The sequence below is a fragment of the Panthera pardus genome, unplaced genomic scaffold (genome assembly GCF_024362965.1).
Source record: "Panthera pardus isolate Hobbes unplaced genomic scaffold, ASM2436296v1 HiC_scaffold_22, whole genome shotgun sequence".
In the NCBI taxonomy this organism is placed as follows: Eukaryota; Metazoa; Chordata; class Mammalia; order Carnivora; family Felidae; genus Panthera; species Panthera pardus.
Genome location: NW_026526788.1, coordinates 1482248 through 1508649, shown reverse-complemented (window position 1 = coordinate 1508649; position 26402 = coordinate 1482248). Strand labels below are relative to the sequence as shown.

At 46.1% G+C, this 26402-nt stretch overlaps 1 protein-coding gene across 1 annotated transcript in view; it reads right to left on the bottom strand.

The window, feature by feature from the left end:
* The window catches only part of GALNT2 (polypeptide N-acetylgalactosaminyltransferase 2), a 191553-nt gene that overhangs the window by 41903 nt on the left and 123248 nt on the right, over positions 1-26402 (bottom strand). The gene's annotated exons all lie outside the window — the stretch shown is intronic.

Genomic DNA, 26402 nt, shown 5'->3' with positions numbered 1-26402 from the left:
GCGCAGTTCGAGTCTGCCTCTGAGAGACAAAGCTGGCTCTGGTTTGCGGACAGTGAAACAAAGCGAAGCGGGAGGGTGGGGGGAGCGAAGCTTCCGTTCCTGGGTTTGCAAAGCCAAGGGTCCAGCCTTGGACCACGATGCACTCGCCGGGGCCTCTTGGGAAGAGGGGCAGATGCCGCCTTTTCCCCAGGCCGCCTCAGCACCGGCACCCGCATCGTGTGTGTGCGGAGAACTTCACACCTACGATCCGGACAGCAACATACAAGCACCCGTGCGCCCCCCGCTCGGCTTTAGTAAATCTTGGTATTTCACGCTCACCGCTCTAAGGCTTTCCACTGCGGGCCAACGCCACGCCTCATCCCTTCCCTGCTGCTGGCTGACTTCTCCCTGTCAGCAATGACACAGCAGTGGACGCGGTCTTCTTACATAAAGCTTCTCGGCCATTAGGTCCCCACAAGTGGCCAGTCACAGATGGATGTCCCTCTTCAACTGAACGTGAGACAGTCAACTGCTCTCTATAATGGCTGTTACCAGTTTCGCTCCTGCTCCCAAGGCCCCGAGTTCATGTGGCTCCACGGTCTTCCCGCCCCTTGGTATCGCCGGAGTATTTTTATTTGGCCAGGCAGGCTGGTACGAAACAGCTGTTCGGGGTTCCAATTTTTATTACCTCATTACTACTTGATGACAGGAATTTAGATCTTCTGGACGTCATCCTTCTGTCGGCCAGATGCACCGTAGAAACCTTTTCCAAGTCTGTGGCAGATCCTTTAATTTTGTTCGCGATGTCTTCAGTCAAACATGCGTCTTAAGTCGGACTTTTCAAACTGTGGCCCTGGGGTAACGTTCTGATGACCTAAGGTCATTAATATATTCTTTGTAGGTTTTCTTCCAGATGTTTTAACTTTTATTCATTTATTTTATTTGAGAGAGAGAGAGAGAGAGAGAGAATCCCAAGCAGGCTCTGCACGATCAGCACAGAGCCTAACGCGGGGCTCGAACCCACGAACCGTGAGATCATGACCTGAGCCAAAACCAACCAGCTGTACGCTCAACCGACTGAGCCGTCCAGGCATCCCTGGATGTTTTAAAACTTTTACAAATACGTTTCACATTTACATTCTCTAACTGCCCATATATATTTTTATGAATGGTAGGACTAAGTGATCTCATTTTTTCTACACGGATGATTCGTGTCTCAGTACCGCTTAACAGCTCATTACTTCACCCCTGATTTGGAATGTCACTGCTGTCACATTGCATTTTTTATATGCAGACGTCTACTGCTGGTTCCATTTCTGCTCTGTTCACGTAACCTTGCATTTGCGCCATGCTGCCTTAACTGGAGGTAAGTCTTCGCCTCCGACAAGGCAGGCTGCCTACGATGTGTAGTTCTTCATTCAAGATACTTTATTGGCTATTCGGGGCCATCTGCCTTTCATAAATTTATGAATTTAAAGATCAGTTCTTGAAGTGCCATGAGAGAAAGCACCATAGGACACTGTACTGAATTCACAGATTAATTTGAAGAGAATCAGTATCTTTATAATACTGAGTGGGTTTGGGTTTGTTTTTTTTTGCCCTTCAGTTATTTTTTTTTTTTAAGTAATCTCTACGCCCAACGTGGGGCTCGAACTCACGACCCCACGATCAAGAGCTGCACACTCCACCAACTAGGCCAGCCAGACACCCCCCCCTTCAATTGTGTTTTGTACTTTGCTAGTATTCTCCAGAAAAGTTGTGCACATCTTTTGTTGAATTTATTCCTAGTTACCCCTACATTATGCTCGCTATACACAGTGGGACCTATTTTCCCATCTTCTAACAGGCCAGTGCTGCTGCTCAGTTTTGCACGTGGCCGCAGTACTGAGCAACCTCACCGAACTCCTTAGTTCTTTTGTTTTATAAACATTTTTTTTTAGAAGTTTATTTATTTACTTTGAGAGAGAGAGTACACGAGCAGGAGGAGAGGCAATAAACCGTTTATAGGTTCTCTTGGATTTTCCACTAATCAATTCATCCACATTTTGTTTTTTTCTTTCCATTTCTTACAAATCTTACGTTTCTTGTCTTAATAAGGCACTGGTTATATGACCTACAACATAATATGCGATTTAAAAAGGGGGGGGGCTAGAAAACATCCTTATCTCCATCTTATCTTTAATGTGCTCACAATTAGATTTCTTTCTTTCTTTTTTTTTGAGAGAGAGTGCGAGTAGGGGAGAGGGGCAGAGGGAAGGAGGGATGGAAAGAGGGAGAGGGAGGGAGGGAGAGAGGAAGAGGGAGAGAGAAAGAGAGAGAGAGAGGATCCCAAGCAGGTTCCACGCCCAGCACGGAGCCCAACATGGGGCTCGATAAGATCATGACCTGAGCCGAGATCGAGAGTTGGATTCTTAACTGACGGAGACACCCCCACGCCCCCAGAATTTCATCATTAAGCAGAATGCTTCCTGGAGATGTTTTATAGACTACCTTTAATTAGGTTAAGGAAATTCCCTTGTAAGTGCTATATTTTGCTAATTTTTTTTCTCTTCCATCTATTAAAGATGACCATATAGCCTTTCTTCTTTACTGCATTGAGGTGGTAAATTGTATTAATATAGTTTTCTGTTGCTCAATCCTCTTTTCCTAAAATAAACTCTAACTGGCCATGAGTTTTTTAAATAGAGCTGTGTTACACTTGCTAGTATTTGGTTGAGATCTTTTAAATCAGTAACGTAACTGTGACTGGTCTGCAAGTTTCTGTTCTTATACTTTCCTTTTCCAATCTCTAGCAAGATTCTCCTGCCCTCACGAAAGCATGCACGATAGCTTCCCTCTTTTTCTATTCTTTAAACTAGTCTGTGGTGTATGTAAACCCACCTGAGCCGTCAATGTGGGGAAGGCAAACTTTTTATTGCCCAGACGGTCTTTCATGGCTTGTATTTATTCATATTTTTAATTTCTGGAGTGATTCTGGTAATTTCCATGTTCCTAAAAAACCATTCCATGTAAGTCGCATTTATTTGCATAAAAGTGTACTTACAACTTTCTTATGGTCATTACAAGCTCTACTGTGTTAATAATAATGACTGTGCTATTTTCCCCAATACTATTTTATCATGGTTTTTCTTTATTTTGGTTAATCAGTATTCTTGGAGATTTCTATTTTTTGAAGATCAAGTTTTACATGATCCTATTTTTTTGTGTATGTCTTTCTAGTTCATTAAATTTTTCTTTTTCCCAATGGAGTACTACATGGCAATGAGAAAGAAGGAAGTATGGCCCTTTGTAGCAACGTGGATGGAACTGGAGAGTGTGATGCTAAGTGAAATAAGCCATACAGAGAAAGACAGATACCATATGTTTTCACTCTTATGTGGATCCTGAGAAACTTAACAGAAACCCATGGAGGAGGGGAAGGAAAAAAAAAAAAAAAAGAAGTTAGAGTGGGAGAGAGCCAAAGCATAAGAGACTCTTAAAAACTGAGAACAAACTGAGGGTTGATGGGGGGGTGGGAGGGAGGGGAGGGTGGGTGATGGGTATTGAGGAGGGCACCTGTTGGGATGAGCACTGGGTGTTGTATGGAAACCAATTTGACAATAAATTTCATATATTGAAAAAAAATTTTTTTTCTTTTTCCTGCATTATGTCCTTCCTTCCACTGTTGAGGTTTTTTTTACCCTGTCTTCTTCCACCTTCCAAGGTCACAGAGTGGGCCGGGGTTAGCCTATGCAACAAACAGGTGGCTTCAAATCCAGTCAAATTCTCTAGACGGAGAGACAAAGGTAGTTCTGTGCTCAGCCAAGAGCAGGGCGGGGTGACGTGGGGAAAGGTGGCCTTGGGTTTCGGAATGACTGGCTGTTTAACTCGGGGAAGGAGCCGCGGGGAACAGGTCTTCATCCTCTGCCAAGGTACACAACGAGGGCCGGGCCCCGGGGGAGACAGGGCCACCCTGGGGGCTGCTCTGACCCCAGTCTCTCCAGCAGACCCAGCGTCTGAAAGTGTGCCGGCCCCCTCGCACACCTGTGGGGCCGGGGAGACAAAGCAGGAGAAGCTGTGTGAGGGTCAGGCTCAGACAGCAAAGCCCCGATGTTTCGGAAACCCTGACATAGATGAAAACAGATCCTGTCACTTCCCAGCCCCTTTGCTCTCTGCTTGTGTATGGAGTATGGGGGGGGGAGGGGGGAGGTTAACACACAGGCCACTGGGAGGAAGGCTGTCAACAGCAGGTGACCCCAAACAGGCCCTGAACACACATTTGTCCCCTTGCTCTCACCCACAGAGACCACACTTCCACGATTTCCATTCCAAAGGGAAAACAGGGTGGGTCTATTTGTCCCCGTGGGAGCCACAGAGCCCAGATGGTTAGTGTCAGACTCTCAGAAGGGCCTATTTCTTTTATAAATGTTTATATTCATTTTTGAGACAGACAGAGAGAGAGAGAGAATCCCAAGCGGGCTCTGAGGTGTCATCTCAGAGCCCGATCCGGGGCTCAATCTCAGGAACCATGAGGTCATGACCTGAGCCGAAACCAAGGGTCGGACGCTTAACCGACTGAGCCACCCAGGCGCCCCCCCCCCCACAAGAGCCTATTGAAAAGTAGATGCCTTGGCCCTGCCCACCCGAGTAAGTCTGAGTGACGCCTGAGAATCTGATTTCAGAAACTCCCTCTTCCCCAAGTGATGCCGATGCTGGCTGCTCTCAGGCCTCGTTTTAGGAAAGTTTGCAGAAGACTGAGCGACAATGGTCCTCTACTATGGAGCTGTAACTAGACTCATCTGAGGAGCTCTGGAATTATCCATGGAATTCTGATACGGACCACAGGGCACAGAGGCTAAAAACCACTTCTCTAGAGGACTGTGGTTTCCCATTCCCCCTCCACCTCGACCTGAGTCCCCGTGTCCGTCACGTAAGGACCCCGCCTGTGCTGTGTTCCTCACACTCCGGCCAAGGCGAGAAGCCCGACACTTAGAGGGTCAGGTGTGAGGCTTTGGAATAAGGCTCCAACGCATCTGGGCCCTGTGGATCGAGATCCGGCCCACGCCTCAGATCTGGACTCACAACAAGAGGCGGGCGGGCCTTGCAACCGATCGTTGTCCCTCTACCTTCAGAGCATGAGGAACATTTACAGGCCAAACTAGGTGGGTGCACCCTTCACCCCCGGGCACTTCCTCTCTGGCCACCCACGGAGATCAGCCTCCCGTGGCCATGTTCACGGTGCGTTTCGCTACGGAGTTCTAGAAAGGTTGGACAGACCATGGGGTAGAACGGGTATTAGAAACGGGACAGAAGAAAAAATTGAAAAGGCAGAAGAAGAAAAAAAAAGAAGCAAGCTAAAGACCTCTCGTATAATGTTCATTTAATTAAAACACACTCTTAGTACTCCTCCAAACAGTGATAACGGCATAATATTCCACCTAATCAACTAATTTCTGGTCAGTCCTAATAGCTAGAGAGCTTAGTCTACAGAGGTCTTTTAAAGCGGAAGAGAACCAAATCCTAAGACATTTGAAAACCTCTACAGGACTCATCTGAAATTAAGCCTCTTAAAAATCTAGTTGGCAGGAGATTTGAATAAGCCCCATTAATCACCATGGGTCTGTCTCGCTTTGAAATTACGAGTCTAAAACGGCCCCCTCGCCTCCCACAGGTTCTCGTATTCCGTACCGCATTGCGAAAGGGAGCATGTTCTAAGACAAAATATTTATCCTCGCTGTGACGCCAGAAGCTCAAGCCGTCTGATCTCCCACACTCCCCGTGGAGTCCTCTAGACGCCCCGGAAAGGCAAGGGTTCCAGAGGTGAGAGCGCACACATGCCCGGGGCGGGCGGAGGCCATGCACGAACACACACTCTTCACGCACCAAACACTCCAGGCTCAGCACCGGCTATAGGAAGGGCCGCCCGGATGCACACGAGTGCTCTCCTCCCGAGCCGGGGGGACCTCAGGGTTCCCCTGGCCGCCTTCAGCAAGCACGCCGTCTGATGGAACCCAACTATTCTTTCATTCAGAGGGCGTCATCTGCCCTTTACTGCCTCCGGTTTTACAGACACTAAATGGTAACTGAACGCTTCTTCAGGAGTCAAGAGCCGTTGCAAGCTGAGAAAATAACAGCCCTGGACGAAGCCATCTGAACTTCATCAAGCGTCCGAGAGCACTTGAGCCATCAACCTCCTGCCCACCGATCGGGCGGAGGCAGCTCAGAGGCAGAAAAGCGCAGGACTTGAAACGATCCTTCTTCCTGATGCCACGGAAGAACGCTGTCCTCTCGGGATAGAAGCCCACGCCGCTCACGAGACACTAAGAACCACGTGCTCCATTTCTCGCCCCTGGTCTGTCCCCCTGGGACACGAGGAACCCACTGATCGGCTCAATTCCACCACCTCTGTTCCCAACGGCTGCCACCTTCCTCCCTGATACGCGAACTCCGGTTTCCAAGCTGCCGAGGATTTAGTTTTTATCTTCACTGCTCTGCGAAGAGACGCTTCTATTTTTATCTGCTCCCCACAGTCTCGAAGCGGCTAATCCTTAGGAGCGCGCCCTCGTAGGGATTCTTCGGGCAGTTGGCTTTCTTTTCGTCCCCGTGTCTTTCTCGTTCAGCCGTCGCTGCAACACTCGGGCCAAATACTGGACTGCGGGTGGCCACTGAGCCGCGGTCTGACCTCCGAAACTTGGCAGGAGAAAGCTACGTCCTGTCGAGGGTGCCGTCTGAAGGGACCGCCCTTTTCAAAGATACCGTCAACTGCTCCACGCTGCTGACTGCCGGAACAAAGATCGACCGCTCGGACAACAATGCTAGGAATCAGAGGCTGTAGTGGATCCATTCCCTCACAAAGCCCAAGGCAGACAGCTCAGTCAGGCCACTGGACAAGCCTAAGAACGTAACCCTGACGTAGCAGGTTCCCCATTCCAACTGCTCCCTTGGTCCTGGCCTATCGGCGTTCCACGTAGAGAACAGAACGGAACACCCAGCGTCTGTCTGTCTCGGCATGGCCTGTTCACGTTTTTTCCAACCAACGTCCGGATGATTTGTTTGCTCGTGTCAAACGTGAACAGCAATTTCTGGAATCTTGGGGAAGAAACATCAGCTTCCAGTTGGGGACAGAATGGTCTGCTATGGTGAAGAATGATAAGGTTATGTGACCTATCTGGGCACTGACAGTTACTACGTGGATGCAGAGCCTCAGTCCTGCTGAGGCTACCGATCCGTGGGATGTCTTCTCGGCACACCTGAACGAGGGGGTACATGCTTCCTGGAAATGCAGAGATCACCCTCTCTTGCTCCTTTCGGACAGATTTTGTTTGGGATGAATTGCCAAGTCCTTGAGGCAAGTCCTGATTGGCCCAAGACAAACTCGTTTTTCCCCGCGTCGGTCATGGTCACAAATAGCCGTGACTTAGTTCTGGCCGATGGACTGTAACAGAAGGTCCACTGGGCAGACTTCGAGAAAAGTAATAAGCTGCTGAAGGAAAGACCACTTCTGACCCCTTTACTTCCTGCCTTCAAAGTGATCACGATGCATGGAGCTATGGCAGCCTTTTTATAATCAGAAGGCAAAAAGGATGGCGCTGAAAAAATACTGAATATGGTGGTGAGGAAATCAGAAAGTTCTCAGTCCACCCGAAGCCTTAGAGGGTCACCCCCACACTTCTTAAATAATTTAATAAGCTGTCTTTTTTGCTTAAAGTACCCTAACTGATATGACACGATACATAACATAAGCAGAAGGGCTTTGGACTTCTTGGTGACAACACTAACAGAAAACAATGAAACAACATACACAAGAGTTTCAAAATAAGACGTCCCACTAGAATTCTGTGCATTGTGAATTTACCATGCGAATACAGAGTGGAAAGTAATTCTCGGGTGAGCAAGCCCACAAAGCATTTCAGTTATCTGAGCTGCCTGAAAACATATTTGAAGATCTACTTTAAAATAAATAAATAAAAAATAAATACATAAAACCAAGACTCCACTTACGGCCTGATATGGTAGGATGCATGAAAACGACTTCAGCATTAGCGTCTAACAGGCTTATATAAATATGGTTATGCAAATAAAAATTGCTTAAAAGATCGTTATGTAAAATAGAATTTTATTAAGTGATTGTACAAAACCACGTTGACAATAATCTGTGTCGAATTCCAGATAAATCAAGCCAATCAGAAAATGAGTGGGAGAAAGTAAAAGCATATTAGTTCCTGACCTGAAGATACATACGGTTTCATTCTTGGCATAAACCAAAGCTCCTTTAATTTCAGTGGTTTCGTTGAACTTTTTTAAGTAGGCTGCACACCCATCGCAGAGCCTGAACTTCCACCTGAGAACAAGACCTGAGCTGAGATCAAGAGTTGGAGGCTGAACCGATTCAGCCACCCAGGCGCCCCGTTGAACTTTTATAAACACGTAAAGCGGCAACTAGTTGACTCCCATGTAGGAAACAACTTTCCATGTAGGGGGGGAAAACAACCGACAAAACAAAAAGACCAGCAAAGTCAAGCATTTTCCACTGAATAGAAGAAAGAAAACGGTGGCAAAAACATGCATTGAAAAAACAACAACAACAACAACAAAAAAACCAGAATGACATAAAACATCAGAGAACAGATCTACCGTGAAAATGGCAAAGTGTTCTATTAGACCATCAGGTTGGCCTAAAAATAAAAATACAGTGCTAGGGTTGCTTAGAAAAGACCAACCTTAATCAACAGGACACCGACACGGAAGGAAGGCAAAAATATATCAAGAATAAGCAAAATCAAGAGATTAACTTTATAAAAAAATAAAACGCATGGCAAAACAGAAAAACATCAGGTGAAACGCCAGAGGGTAATTTTATGTTAATAAAGGTATAATCCATCATGAATATACAATTTCTAGGCTCCGAATCACTGTCTTCAAACGTATCAAGCAAATACTCTTAGAAAAAAGCAAACAAGCAGAAACTCATAGAACTGTGGTAGGAGCTTCGAACCCTTCTATCAAGTAGACGATAAAGATCAAGGGATTCTGAATGCAATTAATCCCGTTGGTTGAACACGTACATTTTGAACTTTGAAACAATTAGAGATACGACTGGCCTTAAAAAAAAAAAAAAAAAAAACAAAAAAAAACCAAAAAAAAAACAAAACAAACCCACACACAACAACAACAACCCATGAGATATTTATAGAAATGAGAAGTGAAGAACGTAGCCTCCGGAGTCAGGCTGCAGTCGTTTATAGACTCCAGCAACCCTGAGTTATGCAACCTTGTGGATTCTGTTTCTTCACGTATGAAATCGCAGGACCCGGAGGAGCACTGACTTCAGAGCCGTTGCAGGAATGACATGAATAAACGCCTAAAAAGTGCTGAGCATGGCGTCAGGGAACAAAAAACACAACTGCACAGAGTTGCCACTGCTGACACCAATCTCATGCCACAAATAAAGCCCCCCCCCCGTATCTGCCAAGTCAAATGACCACTACTGGTGATTTCTTCAAAAAGAAAAGAAAAGAAAAAAAAAAACCCACATCGATTTCTTACAATTTTGAAACTCTCTCAGAAATACGCGTGGTATTAAAAAAGAAACCAAAAGAATTCCAGAAGAGTGAGAAATAACACTTTGGTCATTTAAAAAGTAGGTTTAAACATAACAAAAATTGTAATGCTACATTTTGTAATACGGGGAAATTCAGCCAAAGCTGCATTCCGGAAACAAATGTAACAGATGTGAAATACACATTCAATTCTGATGGGGGGGGGGGGGAGGAAAGCAGAAGGAAGAAAATATAAATAGATAATATAAAATACAAATATAAATAGCTATATAAAATATAAATATATAAAATATTATATATACTTAATTCAAATATAAATTTATATAAAAATATAAAATATAAATAGCTAGATAAACAGATATTAGAATTTATATAAAATCCAAGCACTTGGTTCCTAAAGGATGTAAAGGAAGAAAGAGTAAAAGGCAAAGAAGAGGCATAAGGAAAAAAAAACAAAAAACAAAAAACAAAAAACAACTCCAGAGAGACAAACCCCAGGCATTTCTAAACAAAAAGGAAATTTAAGTGCATATGCACACAACACTATGCCAATAAGTTTGAGAAGTGAAGCTTATGATCTTCTGGGAAGATATAAATTATCAAAATTAATTCAAGTACAACATAGATAAACCTACCATATGTCAACATCCAAGGAAGCATTTTAAAAAGTCATCAAAGGACTACTTTCAATCAAGCAAAAACAGTTCTAGGTTCAGATGACTTTTATAGGTGAATTTCAAGAAACAATTCCTTTGTAAATAAGTTTTTCTTAAGCATCTTTTTAAAAAAGACAGTTGTTCTAAAATTCATTTTACAAAGTTAGCTTAAACACGAAGCCAAAACCAGATGAAGGGAAGGGAGGAAGGGAGAAGGGGAGAGCGAGCGGGAAACCACAGATAATTTCAATTACGGATCTTAATCCAAAACCTAAAATAAAGTAGTAGCCAAACTCAGCAATATATGGGAGACATTCTGCTAGATTCTCAGAACCGAGTAATACGCTGACATTTAAGACAGGACTTCCTTTCAAGTGAGGGGGCAAAAAAGGTTGTTCAAATATACGCACCCCCAACACTGCTGGCATTAAAAATGAAAAGAAACAATCCCCACTTCCGTCCCCAGAGAATTAGCCACATAAACATAAAACGGAATACATAAAGCCACGAGAAATGAAAGCTATATTTAAAATGTTTCCTATGGATCACTGAGTGAAAAAAAGCAGGATGCCAAACAGCAAATATAGTATCGTATTTTTATATAATTACATGCACCTCGCTATCAGGGGATGTAAGAGACACATGAGGAAGGTCACTTCCAAGAATGCTAATGCTTATTCCAGTCTACTGAGGTTTTTTTGATACGGTTAATTCCTTTTAACCCTCTGGTGTGATTTCCTTTTTTGGAGGGTGGGCTATACAACAAACAAACACGTATCTGCTTTTTAATAGCTATTAACGAAAGAAAAAGAAAACTGTTTAAGAAACTGGGTGTCTTTTGGGAGGGTCTGATACGAGCTGTCCTACGCAAGGCAGAGCAGATCTTCTGGTGGGGATCGCTGCGGTGTAGACGGCACAGGGACAGACTGCAGAGATTTTGAGCTACTATTTGCTTAAGAGGCAGTTTGCCAACAACAGGAGGGGGCGTCACCACCACCACCACCAGCACCAACATCCGTGTCTGACCCTGGGCTCCTTGGGGCTCGTACTGCTTACACCCCAGACTGGACAGATCCTGGGGTTGTCTTCCCCTCAGAAGGCTGTGACAAAGATGTGTTCCAAGGATGACACCACCGAGCACTGGTGGACACCTCTTTTTTTTTCTTAAATTTTTAATGTTTATTTTTTGAGAGAGACAGAGACAGAGACAGAGCATGAGCAGGGGAGGGGGAGGGGCAGAGGCAGAGGGAGACACAGAATCCGAAGCAGGCTCCAGGCTCCGAGCCCGATGTGGGGCTTGAACTCACGCGGTGTTCCGAGATCATGACCTGAGCCCAAGTCAGACTCTTAACCGACTGAGCCACCCAGGCGAGGTGGACACCTCTTTACGAGTGAGATTCTAGAGCCGACAGTGCCAGCGGAGTTATTTCATAAAAGCAGCCGCCAAGGGAGATCCAGGGGAATATACCAAGAGCTACGTATTAGGTGCTAATCTCCAGGGTCACCTCCAGGTGACTCCAGAAGCCTTCCAGGAGGTCAAGTTGGCTGAAGACGACTCCTGGCATCTCTACTCCCCACTACGGCCTCTCCTATCCCACGGAACACACCAGAGCTCATACATCTGGTAACTTGGGTGGTCTTAATCTCAAGCTATGCTAACAGAGGATGAGGCTCTGACCCTCCAGGACTAGCTATGCATCATGTGGCAGCAGAATGACATTTACTTTGCCACTCTGCTCTGTCTACCTAGCAGGACCCCATAATCCCTAATTTACAACTCCGAAATTTGGCACTCTGTACAACAACAACAACAACAACAACAACAACAACAACAACAAAAACCCTCCTATCCTATCTGGTGGCAAGACCTGGGCCCACGTGCATTCATTTGGCAGGAAAACCTGACCTGGACTGCTGCCTGTCATCTTTATTCATCTCGCTTCGTGTGAATGTTCATTAAAGTTTTCCTGCAAAAAATACTGGCGCTTAATTGCAAGGTAGTGCCCCAGATTAAGGATCTCATGTAATAAAACCGTGAAATGTATGTACCGCGATATCTGTCCGGTGGAAAAAAAAAAAAAAAAAGAATTCCTCAGGAGTTTAAGTGAGGGATTGGGGACTCGTATAATTATAGACAGTCTGTCCCCGAGAAGCTTCCTAATAAAATACCTGAAGAAAGACTATGGGCAGCTCTGGAACAAGGGAATACTTGCAATAATTCTTTCTTCCTTCCTTCCTTCCTTCCTTCCTTCCTTCCTTCCTTCCTTCCTTCCTTCCTTTTTCTTCCTTCCTTCCTTCCTTCCTTCCTTCCTTCCTTCCTTCCTTCCTTCCTTCCTTCCTTTAGGGGACAGTGCAAGTGGGAGAGGGACAGAGAGAGAGGGGGACAGAGGATCTGAAGGAGGCTCTGGAGTGACAGGGTGACAGCAGCGAGCCCAATGTGGGGCCCGAACTCACGAACCGTGAGATCATGACCTGACCCAAAGTTGGACGCTCAACGGACCGAGCCACTCAGGCGCCCCAGCACGTGTAGTAATGCTGAGGGGGAGAAGCCAGGGACTGGACTGAGAGGCAAGGAGAGAAGGAGTTCACTTGGAAGGCATGCCAGGAGAACAGAGAGGCACTCCAAGCCCCGTGGATGGTTCACAGTCCCATGTTCGACAACCAGAATCAGACAGGCTTTCCTCTAGCTCCCGACAACATACGGGGGCCGTTCCGGGTTCCACACACGGCACCTGCACATCAACATCAAGAACAGGCAGCACCTTGGCCTTTGCACTTAGTGTAAGAGAACATAAAAAGGAATTGCCAGCCATAAAAAGGTGTTGGCTGCAAGGGTCACAGCGTGGATACCGGAGGAAATACAACAATCACCACAAAGGGGAAAAAAAGCCGTGGAGAACAAACCTGCTAACGTGGAAGCCATTGTGGCGATCAGAAATCTCTCCGTGCTTAATAACGCACATTCAGGGATGGATAACGGAATGGTTTTAAAGACCACGTTGAGCTGTTTCCAAATCCCAAATGTCTGGCCTCTATGCAGGCTTGTGCCCTGAATTCTAGATTTTCACGTATCTCCACTGCCCACTTGAGCCTTCCACTTGGATGCAAAGTTCCCTCCTGGGCTTTGTAGCAAGGCTGCCCTACCCACGGCTGACGCTCATGCAGCGCCTACTGTGTGCAGGTCACCGTGCTGAGGGGCGTACAAGTGTTAACCCATTCATTCCTCACCGCGGCCCCATGGCATGCCCAACTTATACCAAAGGAAACTGGCACAGGGGGCTCAGCGCTGTGCCGAGGTCGGGCAGCTCAGAAGGGACACCGGGATTTGAACTTGGGCAGTCGGCAGCAGCACCCGCTAGCCCTCCTGCTCCTCCTCTCAGGAAGGGGCGAGTCCCTTCTTCAGGCTGTTGAGACAAGGTCCTTGGCCTCATCCTTCAGCCCTCCACACCCAGCCATTCAGCATCACCTCGACTCTGCCTTTAAGATGCATCCAGAATCCAACCACTTCTCATCAGCTCTTCTGCTAACCCACGGCTCTGAGCCAACGTCAGCGTCCCTTCCGGGGGTTTCTCTGCTTCTGTTCTCGCATCTCCCACTCACACCCCCAAAACAAGCCTGGTCCTAACACAGCCACCTTGAAAAGACCGACGCTTTGCACACCTAATTCAGACGACGTTCTTCTGCTCTAAAACCTGCAGCGGCTCCCCTCTCTCAGAGGAATGCCCAGCGTCCTTACAAGAAGCCTCCAAGGTTCCCAGGGGCCCTGACCCCTCTCACACCTCCTCCTCCCCCTGCTCAGCCACGCCGGCTTCCCTGCCACCCGGATATGCCTGGCACACTCCCTCTTCGGGGACTTTCCCTTGCCACGTCCCCTAAAGGGCATCTTTTCCCTGTTATCCAGATGGCACTCCCTTGTCCCTCCCTCAGATCTTTGCTACATGCCTTCCTGCCAGTGAGAGCCTTCCCTAATGACCTGTTTACTTTCCCCCGGTTTTACTGAGATATAATTGGTATAAAGCACCGAATAAGGTGTGCGGCATAACGATTTAACATATACTGTGGGGGCGCCTGGGTGGCTCAGTCGGTTAAGCGTCCGACTTCAGCTCAGGTCACGATCTCATGGTCCGTGAGTTCGAGCCCCGCGTCGGGCTCTGGGCTGATGGCTCAGAGCCTGGAGCCTGCTTCCGATTCTGTGTCTCCCTCTCTCTCTGCCCCTTCCCCGTTCATGCTCTGTCGCTCTCTGTCTCAAAAATAAAATAAACGTTAAAAAAAAAAAAAATTAAAAAAAAAAAAAAACCATATACTGTGAAGTAATTAGCACAGTAAGTTTAGTTCACACCCGTCATCTCATATAGACAGACACAAAGGAACGAAGGGAAGAAAAGCTTAGTTTTCCTTGCGATGAGAACTCTTAGGGCCTACTCTCTCAGCAAGTTTCAAACATGCCACACAGCAGTGTTAACGAGAGTCACCATGCTGCATAGGACACTCCCAGTACCTATGGATTATTGCCACTGGACGTTTGTGTCTTTTGATCACCTTTCTTCAGATCTCCCTCCCCCACCCCCACCTCTGGCAATCACAAACCTGATCTCTTTTTCTAGAAGTTTGTTCTTCTTTTTCCTTTTTTTTTTTTTGGATTCCACATATATGGGAGATCGGAGAGGAACAGTTGCCTTTCTCTGACTTATTTCACTTAGCATAATGCCCTCAAGGTCCATTCATGTTGTCACAAATGACAGATTTCCTACTTTCTTATGGCTAAAGAATATATCAGTGTGTGTGTGTGTGTGTGTGCGTGTGAGACATTTCTTTATTCATCCACCTATGGACACTTACACTGCTCCATGTGTCGGTTGTTATAAATAGTGCTGCTATAAACATTAAAAATGCTGCTGCTCTCTCTTTGAGACGCTGATGTCATTTCCCTTGGATACATACCCAGGAGCAGAGTTGCTGGACCAAAGAGTAGTGCTATTTTTAATGTTTTGAGGAACCTCCATGCTGTTTTCCAGAGTGGCCGCACCAGTTGGCATTCTCACCAACAGCGTGGAACAGTTTCCTCTTCTCCACATTCTCACCAACATTTCTTATTTCTTGTTTTGATGACAGGCATGCGAAGAGACGTAGTGGTATCTCCTGGTGGTTTTGATGTGCATTTCCCTGAAGATTAGTAATTCTGAGTACCTTCTCATGTCCTTGTTGGCCACTCATATAATTTCTTTGGAAAAATGTTTATTCAGGTCCTTTGCCCATTTTACATAAAATTACATATATATATGTATTTAGAGGTACATTCATATGTACCTATAAATATATATGTATTTAGAATTATATATATTTAAAATTTATATGTATATATAAATATATATACTTAAAAGTATATGTTTTAATTATATTAAATATTAATAAAATAGATAAAAAAATACATAAAGAAAAATACCCAGAAAGAGCTATTGAGTTGTATGAGCTCCTTCTATGTTTTTTATATTAATCAGATACACGATTTGTAAATATTTTCTCTCATTCTGTTGGTGCCTTTTCATTTTGTTGACTGTTTCTTTCACTGTGCCTTACCACTTATTTAATATTGGACCTCTGACCTTGACTATCATACTCTCTGACCCCACGCTTAGTTTATTTCTCTCTGTTGCATTTAACATCTTATTGTCATAGAGCTGAATCACTCGTTTTTGCTGTCTTCCACTCCTACCCCCTCAGTCTATGCTCTAGGCGGCAGAGAAATTTTACAATCAGTTTTGTTCATTATTGTTTCCCTAGTGACCAGAAAAACACCTGTCACACAGGAAGCTCTCGAATGCCTGCTAAATGAACGCATGAATGCAAGAGTCAAAAAAAAACAAAAAACAAAACTCAATATAAAACTTCAAATCTGAGTGCAATTTTCTTATTGGGGTATTCTTTTAACAGATTCAAATTTCCAAAGACGTGGGTTTTCTTCTCCCATCATTGCCTGATAGAAGAAATCACAGTTGATCCAGCGTAGTTGAGTGTTAATTTTAAAAGTCTGTACTTCTATTTTTACAGATTGGGACAGAGATCGGGGTTCTCAAAGATTCGGCCACACCGCTTAGCACTCCAGGGTATGTGGGGACTGGTCAGCTCTACCAGCGAATGGGCAGACGTTCCAAGTGCAAGAACGCAGGTACCATGAGCTGGCAATGCCGCTCCTCTCAAGCTCATCAGAGAAGTCACAAGTGATCTCTGAAATCACAGTGTTCCAGAAAAAGTAAAATATACAGCCTAAGGGGCTGAGAGAGTCGAAACACATTTTACACTGTTTTGACTGTTTCCTAAAATAGACAAAATCCTTCCCATTAAAAAAGAAGAGAAAAAATTTTAACAGTTCCATGGTGGTGGCGAAGCAACGGGTTTAAGACGGTGGCTGAAACAGGATGGTTTGTTCAGACCCAAAGATTCATCGCATTTACCAAGCAACATACAAAGGACCCCTTCTCCTTGCTCTACTTTCCTTTTGAAACAGGTGGAAATCGCTATTTCAGTTACGTCCTCAACTGTTTTCGGTCAATGCCAACAAGCTCCAGGGTTGCGCTGCACGACAAGACCCAGACCTACAAGACCTCAGCACAACAGAGCCGTTCAGACAAAGAAGGCTGAACGTCTGCCCTCAATGGCACACACGTATCGAGAGCAAAGCTCTCAAAGCTGATTTCACATATACATAAGCTGCTCGTCACACACGATAACAATACGATAATATTCTGTGGGGCTGTTTGTAGTTTATGAAGCTCTTTCACACATATCTGAGCCTAACAACTATGTGTAAGATGGACAGGGCATGCACTGTTGTGGTTTCGCAGATAAGAAACTCAGGAGTTTAGAGAGATTGTTCCGACCTTAGTCTGGGAGTTAAGTGACAGAGCCATTAACCACTCAAGTCCACAGCTACTTCCTTTTCTCCTTTTTCTTTTTTTAAGTTTATTTATTTATTTTGAGAAAGACAGGGAGAGTGAGCATTGGAGGGGCAGAGAAAGATGGGGGGCGGAGAGAGAGAATCCCAAGCAGGCTCTGCACTGTCAGTGAGGAGCCCCTTGTGGGGCTGAAACTCACAAATTGTGAGATCATGACCTGAGCTGAAACCAAGAGTCAGACACTTAATCGACTGGGCCACCCGGGCACCCCCATAGCTATTTCTACTTATTCGGACTGGGGATAGACAGTGCTGCTCAGAGAAAAATTTATGAACTGTCAAGATTCGGACTGAATTTGGATTCCAAACAGAACACTCAGGGTTTTTTTCCCTGCTTTCAGTAATAGCAAAGTTCCTTGGTATAGACCAATCTGCCCACAAGAAGCTACTAGAAACGTTGGATGAAACACACAAAAAAGTCTATTTGAAGGCACTGGAGAGTTAACAAGGCAGCTGGGTGTTACAGGGCCGGGTTCCCAGAAAGAAGAGAGGCCCCCAGAGTAAGGCCAACATTCTCTGATCCCTCTTCCCCTCACGCGGCGTGAAGCCGACAGACTGGAGAAGCTAAGCAGAAGTGATGGCTTTGCAGGAGGCAAAGCAAGGTAAGTTTCTGCAGGTGTCACGGAGCTGTGGAAGCCAGAACTGCCGTTCAGGTCTCGCCAAGGAAAAAGGGGCTCTAATAAACATCGCAGACTTCCAGGTGGAATCCCAAAGGGCTCCCTTCCAATAGCAAAAGAGAACTGGGAACTCATCAGTGTTTTACAAAAGACTGAAACCCAGCTGATGCCAGCTCGGTGCCAGCCCTGCCCGAGGCGATCTGCCCTTTTTCGCCTGTCACAGAGCAAAACGAAATCCTCTTTGGAGGATGAAAACATCAAGGAGGCCCTTTAAATATCTCTATTATTTGTTCATACACAACAAAATAAAATAACTAAAATTAAGAATTCAGCAGATGGACTTAAAAGCCAAATAGGTATGGGAGCACCTGGGTGGCTCAGTCAGTTAAGTGTCTGACTTCCGCTCAGGCTGTGATCTCACAGTTCATGAGTTCGAGCCCTACATGAGGCTCTGTCAGCCCGGAGCCCACTTCGGATCCTCTGTCCCCTCTCTCTCACTGCACCTACCCACCCCCCACCACTCTCTCTAAAATATGAATAAACGTTAAAAAAAAAAAAAAAAGCAAAATAGAGATAGCAAAGAATCAGTAAACCAGAAGGAAAGCCAATAAAATTATACCTAGGTTAAAGCACAAAGAATAGAAAAGGATACATAAAATGGAAAAGAGCACAAGAGGGACACAGGACATGCTGAAATCTCTAACAAAGATGTATTTAGGGCCCAGAGGGAGACAGGAGAGAAAATGGGGCAGAAGAGAAGCTTGCCAAAGACAGGAAGCAACAGATTCAGGAAATCTACAAACCCAAACAGGTTCAATACAAAGAAGACACTTAGGCACATTTCAGTGAAATTTCTGAAAACCAAAGACAAAGAGAAGTATCTTTAAGGAAGCCAGAGGAAAAAGTTAAAATGCCTTCAAAAATGCTACAGTAAGATCAACAGTTGATGTTTTACCAGAAACAATGGAAGCCCGAAGACCACAGAATGACTATAGAAAAGTTGCCCAAGCTTTGGTCAACCTGGAATTCTAAATTCAATGAAAATACTTTTCAAAAGTAAAAGTGAAGTAAAGGACAAATTTATTTTGAGACAATAAAGGGAGAGAATTCATTGCCAGAAAACTGGCACTAAGAGAAATACTAATAGTTCTCAGGCAGGTGAAAAATGGTCCCAGGAGGAAAAGTGAAAATTATAAGAAATAAGGAAAAAACATAAATACGTGAATAAATCAAAAGGATATTTACTACACAAAACACCAGAAGATGTCCTGTGGAGTTTACACATAGAGAGAATTAGACCATATGGCAATAAAGAGTGTCAAAGAGGGTAGGAGAGCTAATGGGGTCAAGTGCTATGAGGTCTGTGCATTATTCAGGAAATAATAAAATTATTCATTTATATTAGACTCTCATAAGTAAAGAATGCAACAAGCTAACAAAGAGAGAAATAATCTAAAAGAAGCAGGAAAGAGGAGGAAAAGGAACACAAAACGTGGCATAAATAGAACATTGACAGAGATGCCAGTGTTAAACCCAAATACATCAGAACCTGCACTAAATGTAAATGGAGTAAATATTCTAATTAAAAGACAAGATTGTTGGGACACCTGGGTGGCTCAGTTGGTTAGGCATCCGACTTCAACCCAGGTCATGATTTCTCGGTTCGTGGGTTCGAGCCCTGCGTCAGGGCTCTGTGCTGACAGCTCAGAGCCTGGAGCCTGCTTGAGATTCTGTGTCTCCCTCTTTCTCTGCCCCTCCCCTGCTTGCGCTCTCGCTCTCTAAAAATATGAATAAACACTGAAAAAATTTTTAAAAAGGACAAGATTGCCCTTCCCGGACCACCCAATGGACTGGACTACGCCACTGTCCATTAGCCACTGCCTCTCCCCCTGCACTGCGAGCTCCTCGAGCACCGAGAGGACCTTCGTGCACACCGCTGTATTCCCAGGATGCTGGTGGAAAGGGGACCGAAGAAGAAAGAAACAAAATCACGTTACTCATTTAGGACCATCCGTCTCTGCCCAAACTATAAGCCAGAGTCCCAGCCGGGGGAAACTGAGCCACACGTGTGCACAGCCACTCAGGGATTGAGCTTTCAAAACGTTTGCTGCTGATCTTTTTACGAGAAGGCCTCCACCAGGCCCTTCGGAGCTGCTCACACAAGGCACAGACAGCGTCCACTGTCTTCGCCTTATATCGTCTCCCAGTCCGGGGCATTCTTTGTTTTAGATGCAGAGGCGGCCTCAAATGGTCAAAAAGGGGAACGGATAAGGGGAAAAGGAAGGGTAGCCTATTGCCGGAGCTGGTTTTTATAAAAACACTACAAATAAAAGCAAGCAAAACAAACACAGAACACAACAGGCTGGTGAACGGTGGCGAGGCCGTGGCCAGGATTACACACGTCAGGTGCAGGTCAGGCCGTGGGATGGGGCGGCGGGGGGCCCATGAGAGCAGAGAGCCTGGAGGCCGGCCGCCTGCGACTGTCCAGGTGGCACGCAGGTCCCTCCCCCGCCCCCCGGGGAACAGAAACGGAGCACACTCTTCTATCACGTGACCCGCGGAGAACTGACACCGGAAAGACAGAAGCAGAAACCTTGCTTCTTCTCAACCTCCCGGGATTCCACCAGCAATGGCAGTGGCCAATCGGGATCGATTGCTTTTTGGGTACTTTCGGGCCTCGTGCCTGAAGACCAGGCGTGGGAAAAAGCCACCTGCCAAGGGCAAGGGCGAGGGGGCACGCCGTCAGCGACTCTGCTTCCCGTGGGGGCGAGGCTCCTGGGCTCTCTGGAGGCGGGCTCTCCATTCCCCCCGCTTCTGGAGACTGGCGGATGATGTCATCAGGAGAAGGATCTCCCCACCCACCTCGCAGGAGTGCCAGCAGATTAAATAAAATCAATGCACATAAAAGGCTGAGCGCAGGTCATGACACTGATAAAACGTCCCAATAAATATTTTGTTGCCGTTACTATGCAACAGAGCTTAAAGCCTCGCTGTTGTGCCGCAGCCAAACCCCCTCTGCCCCACCGGCCACAAATGCCCGCGAGGCCACCTGAAACTCAGAGGGAGCTGGGGGGGCCCCTGCTTAGAGAAGCACCTGTCTCCTGTCCCAGGACCCTGCAGGTGGGACACAGGAAGGTGACTTGGGTCTGCCAAAGCAGGTCTGAGCCCCGCTGAGCTGCCGAGGGAGCAGATCAGCTCTGTCCCAGAGCAGCCGCCACAGAAGAGGGTCAGCTGCTCATGCACGTTTGTAAGATGCCACTTTTATAAGAAAAATGTGAAATGAAAACAAAGCCCCGGGCCCCAAGAGACCCCCACCCCCCAACTCACGAGAAGCCAGACTCCTCCAGAGCCACACTCCTCTCCTCTTGTTTCCCCGGATCTTCTGCTCTCCTAAAAACCAAACTCTGTGTCCCCCTAACATAACGGCCCACACCAAAGCCTCACTCCGGGCAGCTGAGTTGACATAGAAAACTTTTTCTTGGCTTTCACGGTGTTTACGCTCACTGAGTAACAATGAAAAGTTGGATTGTATCTTTCCCCACAACCCTTAATCCCAATTAGCTACTCTTAAAACCACGGACATCAACGCGGACATTCCAGCCAGACTAAACAGCCCAGCCGGTTACTTCAATGCCTGCCCTCGTGTTGAAAGGTTTCTAAAAAATAAAAGCAGGAAAGAAAGAAAAGAATGGCCCCTCAAGAGTCCCCCTCTCTGGGTTTGGGCTGCATTACAGCTAGACGTTTAAGAAACTGGTTCAAAACACAGCCCTTGGGTGATTATCCTGAACGGAACAAAACCAAACCTTACAAGTAACCCCAAATTTACAGACAGAGTAAACACAGTGTTCCCTTGATTTCAAGGCTGCCATTAGGTGTGCACCTTGGACAAACTTCTCTCTTAGAGAAGGATCCTTTGTGGGATGCAGTTGAGATCACCCGTGGTCAGGAGCAGTATTTCAGTTTTAGACACAAAAATGTTTCAAAACCCTTCATTTTTAATTTAGTGATCAAAAAAAAGACGGGGGGGGGGGGGGGGGTAGCACAGAGAGCAACTTGCTAGAAATTCAACTTTTGAGACCTGAACAAAATCTGCCCTTTTATCAAGCGGTTCTCGTTTTTAAGGGACTTGGATAAATAAATGGAAAGGAATGGTGTGCGGCTGACAGGGAAAAGAAGAAAACAAGGGAATAAGGCTTTCCCCCCTAAAGGTTTGTTTGATTTTACTTATATACACAATTTTAAAGCAAACCAGCTCCAGCTTTCCCCAGCAGACAGAACGATACTCTATATAAACTCCTTGGGTTGCACCTGATTCCTGTACTTGACTTTCCCGTCAGATGCATTCCTAGGCAAACAAAACAAAATACACACGCGTGTGTGCGCACGCACTAACAAAAAACAGCGCAACACTCTTCTGAGTTGGACTCGGGAGGGGCTTTAACACACCCCTCCTCACCCCTACTCTAACAGGGTAACAAGAGTACTCCTCCCCTGGGGCCTCAGCACCCAGAGGACACAGTCAGCGGTCGACCATGTTGGACTGTACTCCAAGTGTTGGCCTTGGCTTTAACCCACAGCTGAATTTCAATGGCGGTCTCTGGGCCTCTCCTCCTTTCTGTGTTTGTTGCCCTGGGGGGTGATGTCCATCTCATAGTTTTAAATGCCACCCGTATACTGACCATTCCCAAGTTTACATTCCCACTAAGACCTTTCTGCTGAACACCAGACACGTATCCGATCACAGACAATGTACCTTGGACTTAACATGTCCAAACGTTAACTGCTGACGTGTCCCCCGCACCCGCTCCACTCAGCCCCCTCATCTCAGTTAAGGCGACCCATCTCTTCCCTTGTTTTAGCCATACATCCTGGAGCTCTGCTTCACGGCGTATCACACCCCTCATCGGACCCACTGCCACATCCTGTTGGCTCCCCCTTCCATACGTATCTATGTCTGTCCAACGCCGTTCTGTATGATCTTTCGTCCGGGCACTAACAACAGCTTCCCAAAGGTGGGAAGGGAAAGACCTAAATAGTCGGAAAAAGCATTTTCAAAATTCCCATTGGTCTTTAATTTGCTTTTAGCCTTGGTAATTTATTTGAGATTTCAAATAAAATTAAATGAAGTTGGGGGGGGGGGGCGCCTGGGTGGCTCAATCGGTTGAGCATCCGACTTCGGCTCAGGTCATGATCTCGCGGTCTGTGAGTTCAAGCCCCGCGTCGGGCTCTGTGCTGACAGCTCGGAGGCCGGAGCCTGCTTCAGATTCTGTGTCTCCCTCTCTCTCTGCCCCTCCCCTGCTCATGCTTTGTCTCTCTCTCTCTCTCTCTGTCTCTCTCAAAAATAAATAGATATTAAAAAAAATTTAAATGAAGTAGGGGAATTTTTTTTTTTTTTGAGTGGGCAACTGTACTGTTAAGACTAGGATGGGCTCCTATTTTCTAATTTCTAAGGCTTATTAGAATAAGCCAACATTTCCTGTATGTCAGATCTAGGATTTCACTCCTGACAAGCTTTTCTAGGCTACTTGCTTCTATGTATGTATTTTTTTTTTTTTTTGCAGGGGGCGGAGGGGGGCCCAGTACATTTTATATACTTAAAAAAGGTAAATAAAACATTGCCCAAATATGTGAAGTTTTGTTTTGTTTTGTTTTTGTTTTTGCAAAGCTCTGAACACCTGATGCCTTGTATCTATCCCAAAGGACAAGAAATAAAGGGTGGGATGTAATTGCATTGCTTTTCAGTCCTGGAAGAATGTAAACACGTTATGTTTATTTGGGGTTCATCATGGGGTTCATATGATCTCTACTGCTAAAAATCTCCCTTGTTCTTTTATGACTCTTAGTATCACTGATGACTTAGTAGGCGCTCACCATACGTGCTGAGCAATACATTCACTCAACAAATATTTACTGAATTTCCCGAATGCCGTCAGTCGTCCAGTAACGATCCTGGCGGCAGTATCTCCCTATTCTAATGGGTAAAGACGGATGAACATGTAAATAAGTAAAACATATGGTGTGTGGGTGGTGATAAGAATTATGGAGAAAATCAAGGGTGGGGGCCAGGCGGCTGCACTCCTCGGGGAGGTGGTCGAGGTCAAGGGCCGCCTCGCTGCCAAGATCGTGACCAAGATCTATGTGACTCCAAAAACCTTGTTCTTAATGAACCACGTGCATGGCTTTCGGATTTATCACACATGAAGGCTGAATTCAAATGTTTCCATAATCCTAGACGAAGGGAGAGATGGTGAGACGGAAAAAAAAAAAAACAAAAAAAACCCCAACAAAACAAAACAAAACATTTATGTAGAAGGTCAAAGTCTTTAAAAGTTCTCAATGAGAGGTATGGTGGAGGTCGGGGGAGATTCACAGAGGCAACTTGATCTCCTTAACCTGACATTCAGTATGAGCTTACGCTCCGAGGATAGCACATTGGCTCAGTTTCAGGCATCTGACTGACTTGGGGAGACATTAATTTAGCCAAAGTCAAACCAACACGGAAGGCATCCCAGCTGTTCCTTTAACACATGCAAATGAAAATGCCACTGTCGCTGGCACTAAAATTAAACTCACCTCTAACACCTCCCACCATGGGAGGAATAGTCAAACATCTGCTTGGACAAACTCGTATTTCAAAAAACTGGAAAAAAAAAAAAGCTATATACGCACATATATTTAATTTGGGGGACTTTGAAGCCCACACACTGATGAGCCATCACAAAGACACTACTTTCTCTCAGCTCTAAGGAAAAATCACAGCAGGAAAACCACTCACAACCCAACGGTGCAGTGACACACCGTCTCATGGAGATGTGATTCGAAGCAGTTGATTCAAAGCACCAGGTAAGGTTTCTGAGCCAGATTCTGCTGGAACGTCAACCACGCTCTTGAGTTTAGGCCAAGCCCCTCTTAAAAGCCACAGTGCCCCTTTCTGGCCTTAAGTCCGCTGCTCCTAATCACTGGGCAGGTTTTTAACAAAGGGGGACCCTCCCCTCCCTCTCCGTGCAATGAAGACAACCTTTGTGTCCAGAGTCTGACTTTCAAGGACCGTGTAAGTGCCCCCGAGGAGCGCTTCGCACAGGCGGGGTGCAGACAGTCTGGTTAGCCTGGGGATGGAGGGGGGGTGGGGTGGGGACACCGGCACTCATGACCTCTCCCCAGGGATGCAGGCATGTGCATACACACAGCTCCAGGACTCGCAGGGTCCCAGGGCCTCCGTGTGGGCTCCCTGGGGTCCGTGGATCCCAGGTCAGCAAACCTTTTTAGATAGGCTGTTCAACAGCTAACCCTGCTGAATTTAATCGGGAGCACAGCCTAAAGACTGAACAAAGCTGCCTATGAAAAAAAAAAAATTAATGGATTATAGGACACATTAAACAAAGACCATCTCCTGGACTGGATTCAGAAAAACGGTAAGATTCTTAATATTATGTATCACATATAATTATATATCAGCCATATGTTTCATATATTAAATCTCTCTCTCTCTCTCTCTCTCTCTCTCTCTCATGCACATACACACACACACTGTCCACTTAACTCCTTGGTCCAAAAGTCCTGTAAATTTACCTGCTTATGAGCTGCTGTGGGAGCACAGAGCTGTCTAGAACACGCACACACAGTAAAACAAACACGCAAAAAGACCGTTAAGCAAAGGGAGTGATAACCTGGCAGCTAAATGGTTAACCGACACGGTTAAGTCAAGTTCCCCTGAAAGCAGGAGAGGAAAACACCCTTTCCGTGCATGCTACTAATTTACAAAATCAAGCCAAACTTGAAGAAGTGTTCACGTGAAAGGTAGCTGACTGTCGTCCCTCGCCAGCTTACCCTCCTCTCAGTCCCTGGGACACACATGCAGGGCGATCCGATCGCTGATGGGCTCTCTGGAAGCCCAGCACTGCCTGTCACAGCCTTGCCCCTGTCCTTCTTTCTGGATGCCTCCAGCTCAGGACTCCCCCCTCCTTCAGGCGTCTCCTGACCTTCCCACCTCCTGGGGGCCCTGGCTGCACTGCTTTAGAGCAGACTGTCCAAGCCCTGGGGTACCACCCCCCCTCGCTTCCTGGTGCACCTGTTACCCACCCCACCCCACCCCCACCCCATCCCCAGCCAGAACGGGACTGGGGCCAGAGACTCTTCTCTCTGGAATCCCAGGACCCGAACACAGTGTCTGAGTCGCAGTGGATGTGTCATCCAGGACGATGAATGACTCCCTAAGTAACCCGGTGAGCAGGAACGCCTACCAAACAGCCAGGAAACAGCTGTCCTCCAAACACAACTCTTTATTTTTTAACAATCTGCAACAAGCCCAACCCCCGCAATGATCTCCATGTGACCAGCCTCCCAGTCAGAGCTTCTTACCAGCAAGGCTGAGAGGTGTAGCGGCAGTGAGGCCTGACAGTAAGCGGTGACAAACTCACGTTAGAATGCCTGGAGACCTCATCAGCCGAGCCCGATGAACCCTGGAGTGCCCTCTGCCCTCGGGTCCCAGATCCCTGAAGAGTCAAGAGAAGGACATGGTCCTCCTCTGTCTCTGTGTTTCAGCTCAGTTTCACATCCGCCCTGCCGGGGTTGTTCCTTTCCCCTTTCCAGTCTCTACAACATTTCTTTTTTTTTTTTTTTTTTTTTTAATTTTTTTTTTGTAACGTTTATTTATTTTCGA